Source organism: Carassius gibelio, chromosome B22, assembly GCF_023724105.1.
Source record: "Carassius gibelio isolate Cgi1373 ecotype wild population from Czech Republic chromosome B22, carGib1.2-hapl.c, whole genome shotgun sequence".
NCBI lineage: Eukaryota > Metazoa > Chordata > Actinopteri > Cypriniformes > Cyprinidae > Carassius > Carassius gibelio.
In genome coordinates, this window is record NC_068417.1 from 32,464,718 (window position 1) to 32,482,292 (window position 17,575).

The 17,575-nt window shown below is 37.0% G+C and overlaps 3 protein-coding genes across 6 annotated transcripts in view; 1 reads left to right on the forward strand and 2 right to left on the reverse strand.

The window, feature by feature from the left end:
* Positions 1-9,460, reverse strand: part of LOC127988268 (V-set domain-containing T-cell activation inhibitor 1) — a 172,257-nt gene extending 162,797 nt beyond the window's left edge. Inside the window, exons 1-2 of the mRNA XM_052590927.1 lie at positions 9,397-9,460; positions 989-1,027 (exon numbers count right to left, since the gene is read on the reverse strand). The gene's annotated coding sequence lies outside the window, so the exon portion shown is untranslated. The remainder of the gene's footprint in view (positions 1-988; positions 1,028-9,396) is intronic.
* The window catches only part of LOC127988265 (V-set domain-containing T-cell activation inhibitor 1), a 138,695-nt gene that overhangs the window by 69,039 nt on the left and 52,081 nt on the right, over positions 1-17,575 (reverse strand). The window lies entirely within an intron of this gene.
* The window catches only part of LOC127988262 (uncharacterized), a 93,215-nt gene that overhangs the window by 27,913 nt on the left and 47,727 nt on the right, over positions 1-17,575 (forward strand). The window lies entirely within an intron of this gene.

Sequence of the window (17,575 nt, forward strand, 5' to 3'; positions counted from 1 at the left end):
TCCTCCAGCAGAGAAAAACCATACTAGTGCTCTCAGTAAGAGCAGTCTAACTCAGTGAGCGTGCAGTCTCTTCCTTGTCATAGGCTCGTACAGCTCCACTGCCGAGCCATTGGTTCATTTTTAATACACGGCAAAAAACAAATGGCCATGCAGTTAATCAATGCATGATTGAAAAAAAGGCTTAAGTTCTGGTGAAAAAAAGGATTTTCCTCCTAGCATCTTTTAGCAAGATGCAGAAAGAGTGAAGTATTGATAACTGAAACTACTGACTGAACAAATTACTTTTGAAACTGTGGAAATTCACTCAAGCAATTTTGAATAAGAAAATAAACTAAATAGGTAGCATTCACAGTCCTTGTTTTGTAACACCAATTGCTTTGCAATCCATGTTTTATAATACAATCAGTTTTGTCAAGTATTTGGCAACCTGGTTGGTAAGTGCCTACACAGATTTCATGAAATATGGCTACACAAACTTTACATTTCATGTAAAAACATAAAATTTGGTCATTTTAAGTGTACAAAAAAAAAAAAAAGCCGGTCATTTTATGTTATTTGAGGTTTTAGATTTGTGTTGATTTGATGTAGTATGTTAATGAGTGCACTGATCTATATTAAGGCTTAAACTTCAGTCTGTTATTCATACAAAGGAAGAAATCATGTGGCTTCAAAATTATACAAATTAATTGCATGCTAATTTTAGTGTGCTTTTTAGAGACCCTTCCTTATTTAAGACTTCTTAATAAATATTTAATAATATTATATAATGGAACTTGATATTATAAAGTAAATATTGGACTGAATAATTGACATTTACATACATGTATACATTTGTAAAAATATGCTTTGTAAAATGTACATCAGCTGGTCTATGTAGAAACATCAAACTTTACCTTCTGAGATTTCCAATTACCCATAAGTCCATGCTGACACCAGTGAATTACTGTGTTTAACACCAGATGTACACCTTCAACTTCCAAAACCAGATGACGTGGTTCATTTAGAAGCAATCATCTTAAAATGAATGCTGGAAAAAATAAGAAAATACAAATTCATTACACATTCTTCCAAAACAATCAATGAAGCAATTCACAGCAACAAATACACGGATGTAAAATTAGCTAAAGTAAAAAAAAATTATCATTAATATTGATTTCATCATGCACAGTCATTATGTTGGGGACAGCAAACAGCTTCGAATCCATATTTTTTTTTTTTTTTTTATTAAAAGCATCAAGTATTACAAATATAACACTGCATTTAGCCAATAGAAGCAACATAATGAACAAATACATTACACATTGATATTATGTTCCATAAGCTCACAGTACATACATACACATATCCTGTGTTAGCTGTACATTTAATGCACATTTAATGCACAAATAAATGCACAACTGTCTCCATTTGTGGTCTGCATCCTATGTAGCAGCCTTTCTCAAACTTTTTTCAGTCAGGGCACCTTTCAAAAGTGCATAAAATCTCAAGGCACCCCAGTGTAAAATATAATTTACAAACCCTGCATAACCCAAATGCAAATGTCCTGTTTATTGAGACAGGACAGTAATGAACAGAGCATAATACGAACTGGAAATAACAATAACAACTTTATAGCACCTTAAAAACACAGGTTTGCAAAGTAATTCACAAAATAATTAATCAGAGACACAAATGCCATAAAACCGTAAGAGGTGGACCACCCAATACAAGAACCCAACAACAAATCCAGACCAGGAGAAATAAAATGAAGTGCAGGATACAGTTACAATAAAATAAAAAGGGGCAGTCATAAAAATAAATAAAATCAGATACAATACGATAAGAAAAAGATGCATGTTAAAAAATGCACCAGAGATAAGCAGGATTTTTTTTCCATATAATGCTTATTTTTATCTTTGCCATTTGCACATGCACACACACATACACCCACACAAAAACAATAATCCGCAATGAGAGAGAGAGAGAAAGATCTACATGCGCGCATGCAGCGCGCATTAGCGCTCACACAAGCCGGGGGTGTCACGATCGGGACACAGGAAAACACAGAGAGAGATCCAAGTGCAGGTATGTCTTTTATTGGGGTAATCCAAATCGTTATCCAGTCCAGGCAGGGGTCAAAACCAGAGTAGCAATCCAAACATAGACAAACACAAAACAATCAGGCAAGGACAGGACTAGAAGTAGCGTGAAAACTACAAGGACTCCGTGACACATACTAAAACAGACAGGGTATAAATACACAGGGAAATGACAATGCTAATGGGGAATTGGCTGTAATGAGTGTAATGATTAATGACCAGTGACAGCTGAGTGCAATGATTAGGCCGGTGACACACTGGATGCGTGGCGTGAGCGCCGCGTGTCTGAAGCGTCCCAGAAGCGTGGCGGATTCTGTGTCTTTACACACCAGAAGCGTGCCTGACGCGGCGCTGGCGCGCTGCTGCTGTAGAGGGAGACCGTTGACAGACCAGGCTCATGTCTTCATTACAACAATATATACTTTTTTCTACACACCTACACCTACGCCTACTGATAAAGGACACCGTCAAAAGTATTGACGGCGAAATAGATTATGTTTGACAGGTGCAATATTTGAAAATCGATAATTATTATTATTTTTTATTACATTTATATCTGAATTTATGTCAACATATAGACTTTCAAATATCAAAATATCAGGAATTCATATGCATTTGTGTAAAAAATTTAATTTAAACACATTTTCCTATTATATTTAGCCTGGAAAAGCTTCCAACACGCGCGCGTGTCGCGGTAAAAATAGGCGTCGGTTCTATTTCTAGCAACCAAGCGTTTGCCGCGCGGCTCGAGCCGCGCCTGAGATGCGCATCTCACGCAGGCGGCCTGTAAGCTCTAACCTGTTAACATGGGAGCCGAATTAAAAACCGACACGCCACGCGGCTGAGACGCTTGCGCCATGCATCCAGTGTGTCACCGGCCTTAGACAGAGATCGTGGGGAAAGAGGACATCTAGTGGTTACCCAGGGAACACAAACCAGACACTGTGATGGGGGGTGGGGGAGACCACAATCAATGAGAGACGTGAGCCTGGTGCGACGCACACAGCCGCCCTATCCTGGCAGGGATGGATGAGAGGCAGACACGGAGCTCCTGGTCCACAGTCCTCAGTTGCTCCCTGTACTTGTTCTTGATGTACGTCAGGCTTGAAAAGCTCAGTTCGCACAGATAAGTTGTGGAGAAGGGTAGCAAAATAGCAACAGCGCTACTTGAAGCCACTGGATACTCTTTTTTCACTGAAATCCAAAACCGGTCCAATTCTATGTCACCAAATCTCATTTTCAATGTGCGGCCTTCCCTGATCTCCATCAGTTGCTCCTGTGTTGGCAGTGGCCAGTCCTTTGCGCTATCCAGAGCGCTTGAACTCCAAGAATCACGGACCCAGTCAAACTGTGCATAAGACTCCGATGGAAAATAATGATTAAATCGCTCATCGAGAGATTTCAGATGCTGGGTTATGAGATCAGAAAGTGTACTGCTGTTTACATTCACATTGCACAGGGGAAACATATCCAGCCTGCCCTGTCCCACAAAGGAACGCCAGAGTGTGAGCTTAGATCTGAAGCCAAGCAGTTTGTCAGACGAGGAGAGGAGGTTTTCTACTTTGCCTTGCATTTTAATGTTCAGCTCATTGAGGTGCTTAAAGATGTCAGCCAAATGCGCGAATTTTAGGCACCATTGCTCATCTGCGAGCAGCTCTGCATATGCAGATTTTTCTTCTGTCAAGAAGACTCGGAGTTCTTCTCTTAACTTGCACAATCGGCCCAAAACCTTCCCCCGTGACAGCCAGCAGACTGCCGTGTGTAGCAACAAGATCTGATGCTCTGCCCCCATTTCCTCGCACAGAATCGAAAACAGACGGCTCTTTAACGATCGCGCCTTTATGAAATTAACAATGTCCACTGCTCTGTCAAGCACGTCCGAAAGTTCTTTTGGGAGCGTCTTTGAAGCAAGTGCCTCTCTGTGAAGGAAGCAGTGGGTTGTTCGGATATCAGGGTTTTGCTGTTTGGCCCTGCTAATGAAACCTTTGGCACAGCCCGTCATTGCAGCTGCACCATCAGTACAGATACTAATACAGCTCTTCCAACTCAATCCTCCCTTTTCAAGATACTCAGTTGTCACACAATACATTTCTTCTCCTGTGGTTTTGTTTGGCAGCGGTTTGGAAAATAAAAAATTCTCTCGAATACGGTCCCCATCCACAAACCAAACATTTGCCAAGAGCTGAGCGTGCCCACTCACGTCCGTTGACTCATCAAGTTGTAAAGAAAAATGTCCACTTGTCTTGATTTTCCCCAAAACGACATCTTCAATGTCCACAGACATGTCATTGATTCTCCTCCCTATTGTACAATCCGACAGCGGGACCTTTGAAATTTCTTTTGCAGCTTGAGGCCCTAGCATTTTGTTCACTATTGCTGTACATGCTGGCATAATTACAGTTTCTGCAATAGTGTGAGGCATCTTTGTTTTAGCTACTATTTCAGCTACAAGGTAGCTAGCTTCCAGTGCCTTCTCCGAGACTTTAGCAGATTTAATCATCATTTGTTCTTGACGGCTTTGTTGAATATTCATTTTAACAAAATATTCAGGATCCTTGTCAGCAAGTGATGGATGATTGTCTTTTAAGTTTGCTCGGAACCATCCCTTGGTTTGACAGTTTCATCCCACATATTAGACACTAAGGGAGACGGCATGTTGCATCCCCAGTACTGATGAAGCCAAATTGTAGGTAATTGTCATTGTATGTTCTCTGTTTAGCCTTGTCTACCTTTGCGACCTTTGGTGCCGACTCAGAGCTGGTGGAGGAAGTAACTTTTCCATTTCACAGTTAAAACTGTCCGGTTCTTGTGGGGATTTTCTTTTTAAAAAACGATCCATGCTGCTGTTGCTTGTTTCTTGCTCTTTGTGAAATCAAATGTATTTTTGCGGTTAAATTATAAAACAATATAGCCAACTGCACAGTCACGCGACCCCGGTGGGGACGTCATGACAGTTACTGATGTGAGACAGATTTTTATGGTTAATTTTATATATTTATCTAAAATGAATTTACAATTTTATTAATCCATTCATATTGTTAACCCATTCACACGTAAATTTAAAATATTCTGGCTGACCCCCCAGCGTGAGTTTTTCCAAAGCGACCGTTATTAATGTGTCACTTTATGGTTTCCATGGTGACGCGTCATTGCTTGTCACGTGACACACTGCAGCAACAACAACTTTTATGTTATGTTTCCTTTTTTATTCAAAATATTCACAAATTTGTTAGATATGGCATGAAATATCTGATATTCCGATTGTCAAATATATGCAAGTGGAAGTTTTTTGAGCTGTATGCACGATGGGCGCCGCCATCGCCGCCGCAGACGCAGTTCAGAGAATCGGATCTGTTGGATTTACAAGACGTGAATTCATCCACTTCTCCCACAATACATAAAAGTAAGTGGAAGGTGAACTGGGAGAAGAATAGAGTAAACTTTAAAGTTACTTACACAATGTGTATCTGATATGAATTAAACTAATTATAATGGAAAGGATTATTATTGCCTCTTCCTTTGACATCCGTGTGTATTTTACAAACTCTAAATGTGTTGTTTTTTTAGTACTTATATGTCTGAAACCTAAAATAAACTTTATGTGGCTGAAAACACTAAAAAGTTGTGATATATGACAGCTCTGAGCGCGCCTGTCTCTGCTCAGTGTTAGCCAACACGAAAGCACATTTGAATTTAGCAGTTGATCACGTGATGCACTGACCGTTCTAATCACATGTATAAATTTGTGATCGTACTTGCGAAAGGGTTAAAAAGAAGAAGAATGTATTTCTGTAAATTCAAATATATTTTATATATGAAATGTCAGATTGTTTTTTTTTTTTAAAGCCTACGTAATTTTTTACCGGCACCCATGACACAGTCAGGGGGCACCCCAGTGTGCCGCGGCACCCACTTTGAGAAAGGCTGCTATATAGGACCAACTTTTATTTTGAAAAATGTTTCACACATTACATTTCACTTTCCCCAGCAACAAACATGAAATATTAGTGAATATAAAAATATATATACATTTTGGTTTTTGTATCATGCGTGTCATTTTTGATTGTTTTACAGTTTTAATTACTTTCAAGTGTGTCTTGTTTCTTTAAATGCTCTGCTACAGAATAGAAAATAATCAGGACCATGTAACAAAGAACAGGAATTTAAATTATGCATAGGAGCATATTTTAAGACATTTTAATATTTGAAACTAGCTGCTTAGGCTTCTTTACAGCATTAGAGATGAGTGTATGTTTCAACTATAATGTATATGCTACTATGGTACTGACATGGGTACAATTTAAACAAATTAACTTGTCTTTATGAACTAATAGTGAAAAAAAGTACTCCTTATATGCATTCAGTGAAAAAAAAAAATATTGTCCACATTTCTACATCACTAGAGTTGTTTTAATGTTGAAACCATGTTGAAAATGTTTAATGCTAAATGGTTGAAAAAGGTTAACAAACTTTTACATTTATATTAAATTTAAGATTATTATTTTAATAGCATTTTAGAATATTTTAATCATGATAGCTATTCTAAAATCTAAAGGTATATGTTAAATATTATAATCATTAACAACAAAATTAAATTTCCCTGCAACAATTCCTACTGGTTGTTTTACTTTATTGCTGGGATCATGATTGGTTTATCTGGCTGTCATACAGGAAACTGGACAATTGGTTGGCACCTTTCTACATTTGAAAATTATTGTCTTTCTGTGAGTGAGGCAGCTGACTGTGAGCTGCTGCTTGTTTAACTGTTCGGTCGGTCCCAAATTATTTTATAATTGCCTGTTATTTTTTTTTTATTTTGAGCGAACTTGAGTCATGACATGTCAATGGAGAACAAAATGAAAGCGAAATTGACGTGACATTCAGCCAAGTATGGTATCAATACTGCTTTTTAAAGAACTTTCTTTTTAGTAAACCATTTCTTCTTTCCCCTTGTCGGGTCATCAAGGATTCAGCTTACTCTTGAAACATTGGTAAGAAATTTACCACTTCTGGTAGAGATTCATTGACCTTTTGTGATAGGTTGTGATTTTACATAGTTTAAATTTTTTTTTACTTAATTTGGTTTTACTCAATACACTGTTTTGCTAGTTTTCTGATTAAAACAGTGTAACTGTGGGCTCTGAAAGCACTGCTTGTGAATAATTAGTCAATATTGCAAACTTTCATCTGAATATAAGTGTTCAATTAATAGTGTTGTCCACTTTGTTTACAACCCCACTGTTCCTGAACTGTGAACTGAAAATATTGGTTGATTTTTTTTTTGCATTCAGTTTACAGTTAAATATTGTAGAATATCAAAGTTGATATTTTATGAGGATTTATTTTTGGTGTTTTTGTTTATACAGGACAGTACAGAAAACAAGTACACAAGTGGGAGAGCGATGAGGGGACGCATTAAGAGGACCTAGAGCTGGGACACTTTCAAGGATCACCAGAAGCATAATCACACTCTATTCCCGAGGCTGTTGCTTCTAACATTTTAGTTTCTCCTTCGGTAGAAATCACATTCAGAATTCCCCGCGAAAAACAAACAAACAAACAAACAAACAAACAAACAAACACAGTCCGGGAGTTTCCCCCGTGAGAAACCCCCATGACTAGGAATTGTCAAACTTTCCCAGCCCTTACAGAGCCCCGGTTGCTGGTTCCAAACTGGAATTCGAAACTGTAGTTTTCCCCCAAAATAAAAGATCAGCTGGTTTCAGTCTTAAAAGTACAAGGGTTTCTCTTGCAAGGGCAGCAAAAAATATGTATTCATATGCAGAATTTTTTTTACAAAAACCTTGAAATATTATTGTATTTGGATTGTTCTTCTACATGTTTTTAACAATACATCCATACATACATACTCTGCTAAATTGGTATTATTTTAATCTGTTTTATACCGTATGTTTCCAAAATTAAACTGCTGTTTCACAGTTTTGAGCATGTGGTATTTTAATGAATTTAGCCCGTGGGAGAAAACATTGCCTTGGCGACAATTGAAATAAACGGGACAATCACGCCGAAGAGTTGCTGTGTCGTTTTCTGTACCTCCAATAAACTAACAAATTATGAATTGAAGTTCTACATCCTTCCTAATAAACATACAGAGCCGGAAAGGATTACAAAATGGCTACAAGCAATAAGTTGTGAGGATGATCAAGGGAAGTTGTGGAATCCCAAGACTAAGCGTGTGTGTGTGTGCAGTCGGCATTCATCACAGGCAGGCTATATTAAATCGTGTTCATTATTAACGCTATCAAAACTGTAAGGTTGTTTCAGAAAGTGGCATACATGATTAGCCTTATCATTCTACCTAAAGCAAAACTATGTAACGTCAGCCTAGTGTCGAACATAACCCCGCTTAAAAAAAGCATGTGGACACGTAAAAATGTTGTTTTATGTCAGAACTTTTACACTTTCATTCATAAATTCACCCTGTCTGTGTTTGGGAAACGATTGAATCGCGGAATCCAGTCAAAAATAGAACTTGCTGCATAAAGCAGAACGTCACGGGATTTGGCTATTTTTGAATGAATACATCTATATTTGGGCTGTAAAATGAATCGAATATCGATATGGACTAGTGTATATGAATATTAAAGTTAAAAGAGACTACAATTGTTCTACGTGTCTCTGGGAATGAGTGCATTTTGCTATTCAGATACACACGATGCTCGCAGTGTTTTCGCCCACGCCGACTCCGCCCTCGCCACGCCCCCATCTATGACTAGATCAACTGTATCTATGGAGGTACGACGGTGAAACGTCGCGTTATCAATGTTGTTTCACTTTTCAAAATCAACCCCTAATTCAACGTTAATCCAAAGTCTACAGAACGACCATAAAATCATACGGTGAAACAACGTCGAGATTTCAACGTTGATCCAATTTGCAAACTAGAAAGGTCATTCAACTTTGATTCAAACCTGGTGACGTTGACGTTTCAACGTTCAAATGCCGGCGGGGTTGGCATTTAAAAATAAAAAAAAAATCGCCATTTTCAACAAAAGTGACTTTTCGGGGGATGAAAGGCGTCGTCTGTTTAAACAGAAAGCGCCAGAGATGATTTCATGTCGTTAAGTTAATGAGAACTGATCATATTAACCGGCGAAAAATGCTCCCCAAGTTTTCTTTAGAGCGTCTTGGTCGTTTAAAAGTTATCTTTGGCACGTGCAGACTAGCTATATCATTCGCTTCATAAAACAAAGGTCATGCACCATGTTCTCTTCCTTTTCCTATAACGTTACATCATTTGGGCTTCATAAAAAAATACAATTAAAATCCCAGAAATTATAAAAAGAAAGCGACAAACCTTCGGAGAAATGAGATGTCATCCGCTTGTCAAAAGTGAAAGTAGTTTCTCCCTTGTGCCCTACGAGATTCACATGCCATCATGTGGGATTGTCCCAGTTTGGATATAAATAGCCGCAAACTTTCCGAGAAATTGCCAATCCCCTCCTCATTTTCTTATGAATATATTCAACCCAGAAACCTAGATTCTTCGATCCTTTGCCCATGTGTAGGCTATGTATGGGATTCTAATCAAATATTATATTTAGCTACACATCCCTGCATATGCATACACTTTTTTTTAAACACAAAGTTATAATTCTGCCACCAGGTGTTTCCTATTATTGCTCAGTTGCATAGCAACAGTGGGAGCTAGGGGAGAGCTGACAAGAGGACTTTCCTGCCAGGATAGGTGGAGATACTTATATGCATATATATATATATATATATATATATATATATATATATATATATATATATATGTGTGTGTGTGTGTGTGTGTGTGTGTGTGTGTGTGTGTGTGTGCGCACACACAGACACACACACATACATAGCAGTTCAAATGCTGAATGATATCTTACAAAGGTATGATTCTATGTAATTTATTTTCTTGACCATGGTGATCATATGTAGATGTTTGTAACCCAGATTTTTTTTAGGCAGCTAACCATAAAAATAAATCTGAAAAAAAAAAAGAATAATAACAATAATAGAACATAGTACAGCTTAATGTTCAGCAGAGCAGTGCTCTCTTTGACCGGTACAGCAGCACTATTTAAAAAGAAAAGGTATTTTACAATGTTGATGCATTGTTGTAGATTAAACTACCGAAGTATATTTAGTAGGCAACTTTAAATTTAATAACCTTAAATATATTGTATACCTTTCCTTTTACTCTCAATACCTTGAGTATATTAGAGTATGCAAGATAATACTCAAAGGATAGTTCAGCCAAAAATGAAAATTCTGTAATCATTTACTCACCCCTAAGTTGATCCAGGTTTGGAAATTTAATTTGTGAGTGAACAATCCCTTCAGCTAAGGTTTTAAACATGACTAGTAGTTTTTCATCAATTTGGTATTGGAAGTTACTAAAAGTAGTTTGAGAGCTAAAGTTTCTCAATATTTCTTGTACTAATTACGTTGTCATAGCATTTTCTCTTTTCCTTCTTTCCCTAAATCAGACCAGACCCCTGCACTGCAGTGAATGTGCCAGCGCTGAGCAAGCAGGCCCTGACAGTGCTCTGACAGTGGTACATCATACAGAGTGGTCTCCAGAGTGTTTGACATGTGCCTCGTTCCACTGTCACCACATTGTCCTCCGAGTCACTAAGGAGGTGTGGTCTGTTTCCTGTGGTCTTGTCCTGGTGGTCTTTACAGGGGATCTGTATCTGAGGCTCTAGTTGTCCTGGTCTCCGCTGTCTTTCAGGACTGTAGAGGTTCTTTCTACCTCTTTCTAGCCTCTGCTCCTCCCTGGTGGGCCTTTGTCTCATCTGCTCGGCTGTGGTGGTCCGCTGCACCGCCCTGGTGGGCTCCAGCTCAACCTGCTCTGCCCTGGTGGGCTTCTATCCCGACTGCTCCGCCCTGGTTGGCTCCTGTTCCCGAGTTAAGCCCACGACGGGCTCCTGTTTCCCATGTTAGGCCCAGGAAGGGCTCGTGTTACCCAGATCTACCTGTTTGTGTGTATTCCATGACACTTACAGTAGTAACAGCCAGTTAGCTGACTAAAAGTGATTGAGGATGGATAATTTAGATGAACCTGTCTTCTTCAGTGCGTAATAGGAAAATAAAAGCTGCTGTTTTCACAGAACTTTGAAAGAGCAGTGCATTACAATGGTGAGGGAAAAGCTTTGTGTATTGCGCAAAATCACAACCATACAGTCTATGATCACAACAACAACTTTTGTTGGGCATCTATCGTCACCTGAGGAGATTGCAAAGATTAAATGAGTTTTGTTCTTTTTTTTTTTTGTTCTTGTTTTTTACTCTGAAACATGAAATGAGGAGTTATCTGCTTTTGCTATAAAACAAACTTTTAATATGTGAAAAAATATATACTTTAAATGAACTTTATTTTGTAAATTACCTGTATTTAAATTATTATAAACTGCAGTTTGATTGATATTACTTGGAATGCGCAATAAAACATTTCTGAAAAAGAAATCAATAAATGTTAGCGTTTTTTGCAAATAAACTCTTCACACACACACACACACACACACACACATAAATGTATATATATATATATATATATATATATATATATATATATATATATATATATATAGTTTATGAAATGTTCAAAATGCAGTAAAGAACACATCTTCCCTTCAATTTCTCCCTCCATTTACAGTTTATACACCTATATCTCCTTGACTCATTCTGCAATTTCCTTGCAAATAAACCCTGACTACCTTCTTCTTCTTCTTTGACTGTTTGCAATATTGCCATCTGCTGGACTGTTGTTCAACTTTCTTGACAATTGATTTACTTGAAAAAAATTTTTTTTCGTATTCGTGAAACAAAAAATTCACGAGGCGTACACTGAGTCCGGTACGTATTAATGAATGCGTAACAAAAATAAATAAATAAATTAATTAAAAATGTCGTCTTCAAGTAGTGATCAATTGATCCTGAACAGAGACTGGATGTAAAGGTATGGACCTGTACATGCGCGCTAACACAGGTGGTTTTCAGGGACTTGGTGTGCTATAATTATAGCTGTGCTATAATATTATTTTTAGTATTTTTGATACAGTAATATTTGTATAAATAATTGTAGGCAGGGCCGGCCCTAGCGTTTTGGGTGCCCTAAGCAGATTTCCAAAAGGGGGCCCCCATACCTACAGTTTCATCTAACCACCACCAACCCATCCCAATCCACACTGACACCTTTAAAATGTATATATATATATCAAGATATAGATGGGAAAATAGATTTGGGTAGTTGACCAAATTAAAAAAAAAATGCTTTTTTGTAAAACAATATTCTTGGTCCTTCGACTAATTAAAATGTCCACAGAGTTTAGTAACAGAATATGGGGTCACACCAGAGGACAAATATTTTAGTGTCATTATGTATCAATTTCATATGCTTTTAGAAATATATGGATTCAATTTTTTGTGTAAAATTATGCCTGAGGTATTTCTATTAACAATTGTATGCTTTTCTTTTAACTTTATAAAAGTGTAATTTATTGAACATCCTTGAGACACACCGTATGACAATTTTAAGATTTAGCTAAAAAAATTTGTAATAATAATAATAATACATGTAATAACAAATACGTTTTTATGACAATGGTTCCATGTAAGACACAAACATTTTAAATGATGACAATATTAATTATTTAAGTTTCTTATTTTTATTTTTTATTTTAAATAGTCAAAAAGTTAAGGGTAGGTGTAAGGGGCTTTTTATTGTCCCAATAAGGTGGCATCCATTAAATTAGACTCGATAAGTTATTATTGCATACAGTTATGTGTCACCAGGGTGACAGCTTTGACTTTAACGATGCTCAGCTCGTTAAACAGCAAGCGCACGTGAGCTCAGCTTTACAGAAACTCGCTGATCAGATCACAGAGACAGAACAACAACACCTGGACTCTGTTTTAATAATTCTTGGGGACTTTAATAAAGCCAATCTGTCCCGTGAACTGCCAAAATACAGACAGCATGTTACATGTCCCACCAGAGACAGTAATATATTGGATCACTGTTACACCACAATAAAGGATGCATTTCACTCTGTTCCACGAGCAGCTTTGGGACGCTCTGATCACCTTCTGGTTCATCTTATACCGTCCTACAGACAGAAACTAAAATCAGCTAAACCTGTATCAAGGACTGTAAAAAGATGGACTAATGAAGCAGAGCAGGATTTACAATCTTGTTTTGACCTCAATGATTGGAGTGTTTTTGAAGCTGCTGCCACCGATCTGGATGAACTCACAGAGACTGTAACATCATATATCAGTTTCTGTGATGATATGTGTATTCCTTCCAGGACTCATCTAACTTACAGCAATGACAAACCGTGGTTCACTGCAAAACTCAGACAGCTCCAAAGAAGACGCTTACAGGAAGGGGGAGAATGTCTCGTATAAACAGGCTAAATACACACTGGAAAAGGAGATCAGAGTGGCAAAGGAGGAATTATTCTGGAAAAATAAGGACTCACTTCATTTCCAACAACTCAGCATCAGTGTAGAAAAGTCTGAAAGACATCACCAACTACAAGACACCACCCCCCAGCACTGTAGAGAATCAACGACTGGCAGACGATCTGAACGAGTTTTACTGCAGGTTTGAAAGAACACCCATCACCTGCCCTGAACGCCTCCCCACACAACCATTCACACCATTCACAACTCCTGCAACCAGACCCAAATGCCTCTCCAAACAACGTATTAGACTTTCCAAATAGTGGATGCAGAAAACAAGCTCTGCTCAAATAAATCACCTGTCTCTTTATTTAAAGCAATGTTTGAATGCAAAATAGACTTGAGTTTAACATATTACATTTATGTCTGTTTGATTGTTTTTATAACAACATACACATAAATCATAACTTGATTTTTGCAAGAATTGTAAACCGATGCTCTATACGGTTAACAGTGATTTTTGATGTTTCCTGCTTCTGTTGTATTCTGAACCCGTTCTGTATGATGTCAAGAAAGTCTTCCAGCATGCTGTATATTACAAAGGCAGAGAGGAAAAAAATTGTTATTATATTACAGTTCCTAAACATTTTTATATTTTTCTTTACCACAGAAGCCCTGTCCCGAGACGCTCTCGAGTTACGCTGAGACTGAGGATTCCCCAATCTTCCACAATGGACTTCACATAGGATGAACTGTTTCCAGTTTCAGCAAAACAGCAAGAATTTATGAATGGATGACTGCACCTTAGCACTCTTCACTGCCACTGCATGCCTCACCTGGGCCACAGAGAAAACAATGTTGCTGCCTGTACATGGCACAATTAACCTCTAACCTTACAGCTGAATCAATGCAGTAACACTGTTAACTACCAATGATATTGTACCAAATGTTCAGACTGAATATACAGAGGAGAACTGGTCCCCAGTGTTTTTGGTTAGTCTGGTTTCTCCAAAGGTTTTTTTTACTCCAGTATCGACATCTTACAGTTTTTTCTTAATTAACCACTGTTGCCTTTGGCTTGCCTGCTGTATGTATGACGACTAATGCATTTAGCACCAACTATTAAAACAGTGAGGGTGTTTTTGACCACATAGACACAACAGTATGTCTTTCTGTAAAGATTCTTTGAAAATGTTATGCATTTTGAAAAATGTATAAATGTCTTACATAGTGTGCATATTGCTTGAACATTTTTATGTAAAAAAAAAACCAGTAGAATCATTATATTATAATTGAAAATTATAATTATACAGCAATTATTGCTATCTATATAAACTCTCTAGCTGTATTTTTAGTTACTTTCAGTGCACAAACAACCATTATTCACTTACTATACTTAATGGTATAAATATAATAGGCATACTGACATACTTCATGTAAAATTAATATAACATTCATTTTACATAAAATAATAATATATCTGTATATAATACAACAATAACACGGTTCTGCACAAGCAATTGCGATATTATATCATTTAGATTAACAATATAAATTCACACACACATCGAGTAAGCTGTATGCTATACTGATACGCGAGTAACAAAAAAAAAAAAAAACGAGAAATGTTTGATTTCACAACATATAGCTCGTCGGCTATATACTAGCCTATGAAACATGTATTTTAAAGTACATAAATGGTCATTATAGCAAAGTTCAAACGACGAAAATAAAAACGCTATTTAGCAGGAATTGTAATCAGGCGCTAAAAAATAATACCCATTAAATGTTCGTTGAGCCAATGGGATCACTCGGGGTCCTAAGCGGACTCGATTTCTCGGGCGGACTCGATTTCTCATGACACCGGTTCTAGACATTTGGAGGCCCTAGGCAAAATGTATGTTGGAGGCCCCCCGCCACACCCTTCCTCCCCTCCACCTTTTAGAATTCACGAGTTCACACTTCCACATCAAATTAAATAGAGTAAAGATTATGCCGAGCTGTCCGGGCTCTGGGCTCTGAATTTTGGCCCAGAATTTTTTCAGTAATTTGTTCAGTAATTTCTTTATAGTAACACACTAACCCCTTATTTGGGATAATGAACAGTTTTGTTTTTGATAGACTAAATATGTCATATGATGTTTTGTAGAGAAATACATTTAATATGAATATACACAATTAGCTGCTAGTGGAAGTGATAGAAATAAACTACTAAATAAAAAGTGTAGTTCGTTTCTTCAACTGTAATCGGGTGTGCTTGTTCATATGCTTAAAATTATTTTCAATAAATATGGCAACAGTACATATGCTCCTGCCCACTTGCTTCTCAAAACTACTCCATTTGTGCGTTTCCAGGAGAGCAGCGTGCGCTAAGCTGCTGTTGAATCACAACACAGGAACCGCTAGCCCAATCAGAACTAGTTACGTATTTCTGAAGGAGGGACACGATCCGTCCACCTGCACGATCCGTTCTGCGCATGCGTAGTAGACTCTTTAGAAAACGCACTTTTTTTATTTTTTTTATTTGACATTTAGGAATTACAACTGCAGTCAGGGGGTACAAAAAGTAAAGCAAATAAACAGACATACAAATACATATACAAATTCAGAAAAAATTTAAAGGCTAAAGATGTGAAAATGCTTACAGATTGAAACGCATTTTGCAGCTTTCTTATTTTTTAGCCCCACTATTGTATTTAGGTATTGCAAAATTTCTGCTTTTAAAATCAAAAATAAAGGCTTATTTCCTCCAAATTTACATTTATGAATACTAAATTTAGCTAACAGAAGAAGCAGATTAATTAAATAATATTCCTTATGGTAAGATTTGTCATAAGAGAAAAAACCAAATAATACATTTTTAAAGCACAGTTGAAAGCTGGACATGATATGCGATATGAGCCTTAATAAAGGAACAGAAATCTGACCAAAAACAAACTGAATGAGGACAACTCCAAAATAAATGATAAAATGTTTCATCGTGTAGATCACAAAATGTACACAATGTATCAATTTCACAATTAAATCTGTTCACAAGGAAATAATTACATGGGTAAATTTTATAAATAAGTTTAAGCGAGATTTCTTTGATTTTATTAGTAATTAAGTATTTATGTGGGAGTTTCCAGATTTTAAACCATAACAAATTATTGGCATATCCATTCCAGAATGATATAATAGCAGGTCTGGAGACAATATCCCTTTGAAACAAAGCCCGTATACAACGGTTATTATTTTTAATACAGGGATTAGAGAAACAGATCCGTCCTATTTCAGTATCAGCAGGATCCAACGAACATGGAGAGAGCAGAGGACAGGTATTTTTAAGAAGAATTTTAAGACCAGAGGGGATAGCATCCATAACCACAGCAAAATCCCTAGGAGTAACCACAATATTATATTTAGAAAGAAATTCAGAGTTGGTCAACATAAGACCATCATGGTTATAAAGTTGCCTGACAAAAATTATATCATTACAAAACCAATTCAAAAGAAATAAAGATTTAGATTTATATAGAATGTGCTTATTATTCCAAATAAAACACCTGTTAGGAGAGAAGTTGTGTTTATAGATTAAATTCCAGGAAAGAAGCATCTGTTTGTGAAAATTAGATAGTTTTAAAGGAAGTTTGGTAATACTGTAGTCACAAAGTAAAAGGAATTGAAGACCACCAACTTGTGAAAAGATAAATTGAGGAATAATATTCCAGATAGATGTTGGTTTTTTAAGGAATTGCTTAATCCAGTTAACTTTGAAGGTGTGATTAAGGGTGGTAAAATCTAAGAAATTCAGGCCTCCATTTTCAGTTGAGTTCATAACCACAGATTTCTTTATATAGTGGGTTTTATTTTTCCATAAGAAGTTAAATAGCATTTTATCAATAATTTTACAAGTATTATCGTTAACTGCTAGGGATAGCGCTGCATACGTAAGTCTCGATATGCCCTCTGCCTTTGTGATCAGTACTCTCCCCCTCAAGGATAGGTCTCTTAGTAACCACTGATTTAACTTTTTCTTTGTTTTGTCAATGACTGGTGAAAAATTAAGTTTACATCGTTCCTCTTCATTCTTTACGATCTTAATGCCTAAATATGTG